At 38.3% G+C, this 11,034-nt stretch overlaps 1 long non-coding RNA gene and 1 pseudogene across 1 annotated transcript in view; both read left to right on the top strand.

The window, feature by feature from the left end:
• The window catches only part of LOC104849936, a 46,123-nt gene that overhangs the window by 23,054 nt on the left and 12,035 nt on the right, over positions 1–11,034 (top strand). The gene's annotated exons all lie outside the window — the stretch shown is intronic.
• LOC104849933 lies at positions 8,230–9,785 on the top strand (annotated as a pseudogene).

The raw sequence follows: 11,034 nt of genomic DNA, 5'->3' as shown, positions 1-11,034 counted from the left end.
CCTCTTTTTTTTTTTTTTTTTTTTTTTTTTTTTTTTTTTTTTTTTTTTTTTTTTTGAGACAGGGTCTTGTTACATAGTTCAGGCTGGCCTTGAACTCATTGTTAGTCCAGACGCCTCAAACTCATAGTGATCATCCTTGCCTCAGCCTTCTGAATACTGGGATTCACTGTGCCTGACCTCCACCCTCATTAAAACTTGTTTCTTTTCTAAACTAAAGAATTTAGGCAACAATACTAACAATATACAGATAGCGACTACAACTTTGGCTTGTCCAGTTTCTCTACAAGAACATTGAATGCATATTTTCCAAGGGATTAGTACTGCTTGGCCAGAGGCTGTCAAATCACTTCCATTTTTCCCTGTGCTCATCCTCACACTTTAATTTCTTAGTGAGAAGTAATGAAGTAACTCCATAGTCTAGATAAGGCTTTATTCTTAGTAGTCATTAAAGTACAGCTGGAAAACTGCTTTGGTGAAGCAGATTAGGGAAGAATTGGAGCTCAAAATACTTGCTCTATCTAAGTCATTAGATTTCACAGTATTGTGATGTGTTTTAATTTTTCAACTGTAAGAGTAATATATACACATCACTACAAGTTTTTAAATAGTACCTCAAGATATAACATAAATATAGCTCCATATTTTTATTTATCAATGTTCAATAATATCTGTTCTTTGCTAAGTATGCAAGATATGAAAATTGGCACACTTAAATTACTTCTCACTTTATCTTCTTTTCCCTTCAGTTTCTGTTGTTTTGTTGTTTTTAATCTCTCAGTTGTGGTTTAATGCATTTAAAATGTTATGAGGCAGAAGTATTGTAAGATTGTTACCAATCTCTAGAACAAGACACATACATTATCTGGTGCCTTTAAAATACTTCCAGGGATTTGTGGTATCTCAGGGTAGAGCAAGGTCTAGAGTATAGAAATAAAGTAAAATGTTACTAGTAATTCTTATGGAGTTGAATACTATTAGCATTTTTAATTAATGGAGCTTTTAGTTTTAAACTAACCAAAAATTAACATCAGTTTTACAACATTTCTAGATTTTGAGAAATACAACACATTACAAAACTTGTTTCAAACTCACTCTTTGTGAAATATGAATTCTCATTTATATGAAAGTGAATAGAAAAATACCAGAAGTTTTATGATTTTTTTATCTCTTTAACAATTCATTTTTATTAGAGAAGCCAGAATTATTATAAGCCAGCTTCTTTAAATCCCTCTTTATAAATATTATTCTTTTTATATTTTTAAAATAGAAGCTTATAGTTATAAGATCTAATGCTTTAATTATGAAGAATATGCGGTCTGGTTTATCCCATAGCAGGATTTACTTGCTAAACCCTTTGTCATGTGCTAGCCATAAAAAGTACCAAGACCATATGAGATAATATCTAATTTAAGACCAAGCAATAGTAATAGGGATGATAAACAAGGAAGGATCACCAACTATTTTTTGTTCTTTTGTCTACAGAAAAAAAATTTTTTTTCTTCCAGAAGTTAAAGAGAAAATTAGCTTAAAAAAAAGAAAGAAAAGAAAAAACCTGAGCTTTCTACACAAATAAAAAGGCAAAATAGATGTGCTATATGCTGTCAATTATTACATATTTGCAGTAGATTTTTGTTTTTGTTGTTATTTGCTTGTTTGTTTGCAGTACTGGAGATTGAACAGCCTAGGGCCTTCACACTGAGTTTTATTCCCAGACCTTATTTATTTATTTAATTTTATTTTGAGATGACATCTTGATAAGTAGTACAGGCTCTACTCAAACTTGGAATCCTCCTGCCTCACCCTCCCAAGTGTTGGGATTATAGGCATGCACCAATATGCCCAGTTTGCAATATGTTTTAAAACTGCTTTGAATAAATCATACTAGGAAGCACACACCTTTAATCCCAGCATTCTTGGACACTAAGGCAGGAGGATTGCAAGTTTAAGCCCAGCCCGGCCAACTTTGCAATTTAGCAAGTTCCTGTCTCAAAATAAGAAATAAAAAGGACTGAGAATGTAGCTCAGTGCAAAGGCCTTGTGTTCAATCCCCAGTACCAGAGGGAAAAAAACAAAAACAACAACAAAAAAAAAAAAAAAAAAAAAAAAAAAGCAACCAAAAATCTGGTTCTGAGTAAGATTAGAAAAAGAGAAAAAAAATGGGAAATGTTTCTTAGGCAATACTTATTATACTGATTAATATATGTGCTGCCAAAGTGAGCCCTATTATATTGATTAAATCAGAAACAATATCTGAGAAAGAAATTGTAACTGAGAGTATTCATAGTAAATTTAAAATCTTAGTTTGCTCCGAATTATCTTTAGGAGGTAGGAGAGTAATAGTTGTAACTTTTCCAATTTTTGCAGATAAAGTTCCAATATTATATCCTGAAAGTTTTTAGATCTCCTGTGTCTCTTAGTTACTTTTCTCTCATTGCTGAGGCAAAATATCTCACACCCAAAGTTAAGGGAGGAAAGGTATATTTGGCTTAGAGTTGGTAGAGGCTCCAAGGCAGAGTAGCATCAGAGAGAACAAGAGTTCATTGCTCACATAAAATCAGCAAAAGCAACAAAGGACCTTAACGATATCTGTCCGTCCCTTTTATCTTATCCAGGCTACTTAGGGCAGATAGAACTCACCCCCTTAATCCTGTAGCAGCAAACAGGAAATACCCATGGGCATTCAGGACTCGGAGGCAGAAAGCAAACTTTATGTCGATGGGCTTGGTTAAGATAATTCCTCAGAGAACGGGGCAACAGTCTTTTGTCTGTCTACAGTTTATATAGGATTTGCAAGCAGGAACTAGTACAGAATCAAAGTGAGCAGTTGATTGGTTATATATAATATTATTATGACTGGTATACAGCAAGTTCAAACTCAGGGTAAGAAACATTAACTTTAGGGTAAGTTTGGCTAGATAAGGGAGACAGACACATATCTGGAGTACACATCAGTTCAGGGTAGGGTCTGCCAAGGAGGATTTTGCTTGGGCTGAAAAATAAAACTGCTCATGGCCTGGACTGGTGACCCGCCTGTATTATATTTCTGTGCCGGCAGCAGCAGGTCACAGTGGCTCTGGCAGACAGAGAGGAAGAGTTAGAGACCCTTGTGCCAGTCCTCACCACCAGGACCAAGCCTCCACAAGGCACCTGCTGGCCTGAGACTAGGGATATATCAGAAATGCATCATATAGAGCATGTTACATTCCAGGATGGGTTCAAGCTCTGGGCAGATAGGGAGTCTTAAAGGTAGATATCAAGGTGTGTCCTTGGCAGCCTTAACAGGTTAGATAAGGAGTTATGTTCTTGCCAGCACTAGCAAGAAAATATATGCTTACAATGATCATTTATTATAGACTATAAAACTTTGGAGTTTTAACTCCATTTTCAGATTAACCTATATTACACTTTTCCTTTTCAATCCTAGGGCCCTTGAGCCTAGCACTGCACCATGAATTAATTCCAGTGTCATGCAATGTAGATCCAGCCACCTCTGAAAAAGCCCTACCTATGATCACATGAGGCTTTGAGGGGACATCTAAACACAAGCCATAACACTGTGATTCTCTGTAAAAGTGTATATTGCAGTATAAATATCACCAACTGTCTTAGTTTTGTCTTTTATCTTGCAAAGATTCAATAATAAAGTATTAGCTGGAGGTTAAAGTACCTACCCGAGTCTCTTGCATCAAGAATCATGGTAGGCAATGTGCCAAAATAGAAGACACTTTTTCATTTGAAGAGCTATTTTATCAGTTTTTAAATTCTCTGAATCGTAGTTTTCCTCATCTGATAATGAGATCAGTTTTATCTTCTATCTTTAATTATCTGGATAACTTTGAGGGTCACAGGAGATAATGTATCTGAAAATGCATTGTAATATATGGAACACTATAAAAATATTGTTATATCAATAAATATTCCTGGAGCACTTGATATATAGTAATAACATATTAAGCTATATAAAAATATAGGGAAAGAAATGGAGTTTGGCCTCAAGAAGAAAAACATCAATCAACATTTTTATTTTTAAAATATTTATTCATTATTTATTTAAGTGCTGGGGATCAAACACAGGAGCCTGGCAATGCTAGGCAAATGTTCCCCCACTAAGCTAATCCCCCAGCCCAATATTTTATCTATTTGCTCAGAGCCATGATAAGGTCTTCTGGTGTCTCGTTATGGGAGTCCATTTAGTAGGTCTAGAAAAATAAAGAGGGTCCTAGTATGGACTGAGCTGTGTCTCCTCCCACATCCAGAATCACATGTTGAAGCCCTAATTCCAAATATGATGGCATTGGAACTGAACCTTTGGGAGGTGGTTAGGTTTAGGTGAGATCTTCAAGGTAGGGCCCTTGTGATGCAATTAGTGTTCTGTGTTAGTTACTTTCCTCTCATTGCTGAGACAAAATACCTGACACCCAGAGTTGGAGGGGAAGAGGTTTATTTGGCTTACAGTTTGTAGAGGTTTCAGTCCATAATCAGCTGGCTCCAAGTATGGGATGGCAAACAAGAATCACAGAGGAGAAACAACATGACACGCACAAGACAGCAAAGGTTACAAATAAGACTTAACAGCATCTTCCTGCCCCTTTTATCATATTCAGACTACTTAGGGTAGCGAGCACTCATACCCTTAATCCTAGTGCTCTTGAGTATAGCATTGCATCATGAATCAATTCTAGCTTCATACACTCTAGATCAAGCCTTTGCCCACATGAGGCGTTGGGGGGACATTTCATCCCAAACCATAACATTTTTCTCATGAGTAGAGACAGCAGAGAGAAAGCTTGTTCACCTGCTCTTTTTTCCATTGGAGAACACAAGTGGCATCCATGTGTAAGCTTGGAAGAGAGCCCTCACCAGAATCTGACAATTCTGACCCTATTTTTGGACCTCTAAGTCTCCAAAATTGGGAGAAATATATTCTTGTTGTTTAAGCCATATAATTGATGGTGTTTATCGAGGGAGACCAAGCTGAGTAAGACTAATTTCTCAATGCTTTCCCCCCCCCCGCTCCTTTCATAGTAGTGATATCTAGTATTTGAATGAAAAGTTAAATGTTTAATCCTTATTTAAATGTTATTTAATCCTTATTTAATCCTTTCAGCAATCCTGGAAGACAGGTATATTTTAATTTAGTTGACACTATTGGTATGTATTTTGGGGATACAGTATGATAATTTCATATAGGTTTATATAATGAGTAATGATCAAATCAGGGAAATTAGCATTTCCACAGCCTTTTTTTATACAAAATTCCAGAAAATGCAAACTAATCAATAGTGACTGAAAGTGAATCAGTGCCTGGGGATGTGAATAGCAGGAAGGAGGAATTACAAAGCAAGACTAGGAATTTTTGGAACATACGGAAATGTTATTTTGATTGTGGTCATAAATTTGTATGTCAAAATGAGTCAAATTGCACACTTTAAATATATTCAATTTAGCATATCAATAAATTAATAAAATTGGGAGGAGAAGGCAATTAAAGAAAAAATGTAGTATAATATTAATTTCCCACAGAATGGTCTGTGATTCTTTCAAAGAGTAGCCTATGTTTTCCATAATCCAAGAGAGCTTGTTTAATTAGGTCAGTTTTATAATTTCTCAATTTTGACAGTAGGTGGTTTTCATGACACTGGCACCTTTATTTTTAAATTTGGACACTTTACAAAAAGCTGAGGATGGTGTTATAATTTATTCTCAGTAAGTGGCCTACCTGTCCCAAATGTCTTTGTTTGCAGGATTGCTAAGAGAAATAAACTATTCTCATTGAACCCTGCATTTTATTAAGCTTTTGGAATTGAAAGAAACAGAAGTACAGACTCTTTAAAGGAAGAGGGTCTGCTGTAAAGTTACACTGACACTACAGCTAGGACAGGATCTCAGTGCAGAAGTCAGCAGGGACTGAGACAACTCTGGGAAGGAGCCACCCTTTCAGTCTCTCTGGTTGTTGGCATAGTCTCTTTCTCTTATTTAGCAACTTCTCCTCTTTACGTGTCTATTCTGTTCTCCTTTGATCCATGGCTTTATTTCTTTCTATCACACCATGTCCAAAATATCTTCAGTCTTCCCCACAGATGCACTCTTCACTCTTCTCCCTGGAAGGATCATATTACAACAAAAATTAGCCAAACAAGAGTTAGGGTTCTATTAGGCAGTAAGGACAGCGGCCTCCAAATAGTTGGGGAAGCCCAAAATGAAGTCTGCTGAGTCATGACCTTCCAGGGACCTTATAAAAATAACTGCCAGGTGTCCTTTGCTGTCTGGGACCTCCCCAGAGCATAATCAGGCAGACTATCAGTTCAAGGGTGCATGGGCCCTGTGTGGACATGGCTGAACACTGCACAGACTGGATCCTAAAAAATACATAGTCTCCTATAGGGTAGAAATTATATTGCTTACACAACAGCCTGAGCTTCTTTCTAAACCCCTTAAAAACCTGTAGACATAGAGCCCTTCCGGTAACCGACTCAGAACTCCCTCCCAGCTAGCATGAGCCTTGCTTCCTTACCTTTATATCTTTTACTTCCTTGCCTTTATATCCTTTGCGTACATTTGCTGGCACCCTGCTTCCTCTGTCCACGGTTTCATTCTTTTCACTATGGAGCACAACCCTGGTGTTCCAGTAACAGTATCAACAGAATGAGGTCAGTATATTTATTCTTCTCTCCCAAGAAGGTCATTTTAGGTTGCTGCTTCCCTCAAAAAACTTCTGTGCCTCTCAAGCTGGCTCCTTATATACCTCTGCTAACCTCATGTCTCCTCTATACTTGCCCTCTCATTTGTAACTAGTTCCTCTATAGATAAAACCTCTATTCTAATTTCCATATGTTATTTGTTTTTCCTGTGACACAGTTCTATGATGAGCCTCAATTTAATAAACCCTTTGACTTGAAAAAAATCATAAGTCAAAAATGAGGGTAAGCCAGGCATGGTGGTGCACATCTATAATCCCAGCTGCTTGGGAGGCTGAGGCAGAAGGATCACCAGTCCAGCCTGAACAACACAGGGAGACCCTATCTCAAAATAAAAATTTTAAAGGGCTAGGGATGTAGCCTAGCACTAGAGTGCTTGCTAGCATGCACAAGGCCCTGTGTTCAATCATAAATATTACAAAAGGCCTGGGAATTTGGCTCAGTGGTTCCGCTGCCTGCCTTGCAAGCACAAGGACCCGAGTTCCATCCCTGGTACCACACATACACACACAAAAAGTATTACAAAAGACCAAAATATTTAATATGCCTAACATATTGAACATCATAGCTTAGCTTAATGTACCTTTATGTGATTAGCCTAGAGTTGGACAAAATCATCTAACAAAACAACACAAATATCTGAAAAGCCTATTTTGTAATAAAATATGGACTTGTTCATATAATTTAGTGAATACAGTACTGAAAGTAAAAAAACAGAAATGTTTGGGTATGATTTTGTATTGCCATAAAGATAGATAATCATAAACCAAACCATCATAAATCAGGGGCTGTCCGTGTGTGTTTCAATACCTTTGTTTCCTTATTTGACAGTTCTGGGGATTGAACTCAGGGTCTCGTGCATGCTAAGAAAATGCTCTACCACTGAGTTACATCTTTATTTTTTTAATCTTACAACTTCTGCTTTAGATTCACCACAGACCCATTATGGCTTTGATTCTACTCCATTACCTGAAATTCTCTGGACTTGTCAATTCCAATTGCAATTTCTTTGCCAATTTAAATGAAAAATCTCAATTGGTTCACTTTGTTTTATATGGCAGGCCTTGTAGGAGGTGACCAGCGAAGCCTAAGGACTCGGGGGGCGGGGTAGGACAAGCTTTTGTCCCTAGACCACCTGTCGGGGAGGGGCATTCTAAAAGAGTAACATTAAAACATTGCCCGGCCCTCAGGAACCACAAGTGAGCTGACTTCTCTCAGCGAGTGCTTTGAATATGGCAAGTACAATGATTGACATGCAGGGGGGGAAAAGTTAAAGCTGAGTAAAATATCCTCGGTTTGTTTTGTTTTGTTTTGGTACTGGGAATCAAACTCCGGACCTTGCGCTTGAGAGACAGGTGGCAGAATCACTGAGCTAACTCCCTGGGTCTATCCTCGGTATTTTTAATTAAGCTAAAAAAATTTGATGATAAGCTAATCTATACGCTTCTATGTCCTTAATATACTAAATGTGCTTATTCTCATCATTTATAAGTTAGTGTGTTTTTTTTGTTTTTTTTCTGGTACCAGGGATCCAACTCGGAATCTTGCACTTGCAAGGCAGGTGTGGTGCCACTGAGCTAAATCCCCGGCCCTATTCTCAGCATTTATGATGACCAAGTAAACCCAACACTTCAGGATGACTGAAATTATAATCTCAAAAAAAAAGTAAAATAGGCAGTGGCAGCAACTCAGCGCCCTTGATACATGGACCGATACTTCGGGCCGACAGGGGGGAACAGGGGCCTCGATCACAGCCTCCCAGAGTCAGGCTCCTCCTCCCGCTCCCCTCCGCCTCCTCCAGACACTTGCTGTCTGCACCACCATCGCTGGCCTATTCGAGCCTTGCAGGGAGGCTGGGAGGCAAGTTCGCGGCCGCCCCCGGCCCCACAGAGGTCTCTTCCGCTGCCTCTCAGTGCAGTTGTCCCTGATTGGGCCTGGCCGCAGCCGGGTTCATTGGGCAGGGGCAGGTGCACCGGCCCAGCTGAAGATGCCGGACCAAGCCCTACAGCAGATGCTGGACAGAAGTTGCTGGATGTGTTTTGCCACTCATGAAGATGATTGAGCAGCTGAATGGGTGAGACCATGTAGGTGCAGAGGATCTACCAAATGAGTTCATCACGCTTGTCTGCAGCGCTGGGTGGATAAAAAACAAAGAGGAAACAGTACAGCCAGAGTGGTATGTCTCCAGTGCAACGCTGAGTACTTAATAGTTTTCCCAAAGTTGGGTCCAGTTGTTTATGTCTTGTATCTTCAGATAGACTGACCTCAAAAGCTTGTCCGTTTGCGGCAGCGGGAATAATGGTTGGCTCTACCTATTGGACAGCTGTGACTTATGGAGCAGTGACTGTGATGCTGGCTGTAGGCCACAAAGAAGGGCTGGATGTGATGGAGAGAGCTGATCCTTTATTCCTTTTAATTGGACTTGCTACTATTCCCGTCATGCTGATACTAAGGAAGATGATTCACTGGGAGGACTATGTGCTTAGACTATGACGCAAAATATTCAAATAAACTACAAATTTTGAACAGTGTATTTCCAGGGATTGGGTTCCTGTTCCTCGAATTCCTGCTGAAGCTAATCCTTTAGCAGATCATGTCTCTGCCACTCGAATTTTGTGTGTAGCTCGTCTTTCCTACTGTCACAACAGTAGTTGATAAACTGATGTTCAGTAGTGTTAACAGTAATTTACAAAGGACAGTCTTGGGTGGAATTGCTTTTGTTGCCATAACAGGAGCATTTAAGGTTTACCTCAAACAGCAGCAATATGTACATCAGGCACACTGAAAGATTCTAAATTACCCTGCGCAAGAATAAGCATAAAACTGTGACTTCTGGTTCTTTTGCAGTCCTCTTATCCTTATGAGTTTGTTGTCTGGTTTTGATTTCATCATTAGTGCACTAGTGGAGACTTGTGATAAGCTGCTGCTCCTATATTTTTAACAAGTGTAATAAAGCTCCTAGGGCAGGAGAAATCCTCTCAGTAATCACAGAATCTAAGGATGTGATTTATTTTCATTGTTTTGTATGTACTACTTTTAAGGCAGTCATCTAAACTGTTATCTTAGCATGGTAAACTGGGTTCATATTTTCTCCAGACAGAAATGTAAAGATCAATCTGTACAAATATAAAAATGCACATGCTGTTTTATTCTGATTCCTCTTTTATATATGCTCGTGTTTGGTGTTTTCTTAGAATCAGCAATTCAGTGAAGGTACTATGAGGATTTTTCTCATTGGCAAAATTTGATTACATACTAAACAGAAACATGTTAATGTGAGGAAATGTAAATTAGTTATGAATAAGTAACAAACCAAAAATGTATGTAAACATTCAAATGATTATCTGAAAAATGAAATTTTGTTGTTTTCTTTAATCCATGTGATGTTCTCCAAAATGTATATGGTAAAAGTTCACAGGACAGCCAGGGATGTAGCTCCATGGCGCTGCTGCCTGCCTCACAAGCGCAAGGTCCCCAGTTTGATCCTCAGTACTGAAAAAAAAACAAAAAACAATGTTGACATTTAAAGCTCACAGGGCTTCCAGATCACCTTTTCAGCATTAAATTTTATTTATAGGGAAAAAAAAAAAAACTAAAATAGGGCCAGGGATTTAGCTCAGTGGCACCATGCCTGCCTCACAAGTGCATGATTTTGAGTTTGATCCCTGGTACCACAAAACAAAACCCAAAAAACAAACAAACAAAGAACAATTAAAATGAACAGCGAATGTATCAGAAATAATGTAGGTTTTAAAGCAAAATAAGCTTAGATTGAAACCATAGAGCTATATCTTACTCATTACTTCTAAACTTCCATTTTCTCTGCACAGGGGATTTTTTTTTTTTAATCTTATTGAGTTTATTGGTACTTTTAATGTGTGTAGTACAATTGCATTCATCATTGGGATCTTGTCCCCTTATATGACAGATCTTGGTTCTCATTTTTTCTTTTTTTTTTGGTACCAGGGTTCGAACTTCTGTCCTTGTGCTTGTGAAGCAGGCGGCGGAACCACTGAACTAAATCCCTGGCGGGTCTCATTTTTTCTCTATACCCCTGCCCTCTCTTTACCCCCTCCACCCTCCTCTATTTACAAAGACTTTGTTTCTATTTTTTCCTTTGGTCATATTTTTTCTTGTCCCTTATTTCCTTTGCCCTACTCTTCCCACTTCTTGTACACCTTTAGCCCTTTTCTTCCTATTTAACATTAGCAGTTATACAATTTGTATACAGTTATACAATTTGGACTGGGGATTTAGCTCAGTAGTTCTGCTGCCTGCCTCACAAGTGCAAGGTTCCAAGTTTGATCCCCAGTACAAAAAAAAAAAAAAAAAAAAA

Source organism: Fukomys damarensis, unplaced genomic scaffold (assembly GCF_012274545.1).
Source record: "Fukomys damarensis isolate Sample0158 unplaced genomic scaffold, DMR_v1.0_HiC HiC_scaffold_20, whole genome shotgun sequence".
Classification (NCBI taxonomy): domain Eukaryota; kingdom Metazoa; phylum Chordata; class Mammalia; order Rodentia; family Bathyergidae; genus Fukomys; species Fukomys damarensis.
The sequence above is the reverse complement of the archived record's forward strand: the minus strand, read 5'-3'. Positions and strand labels throughout refer to the sequence as shown.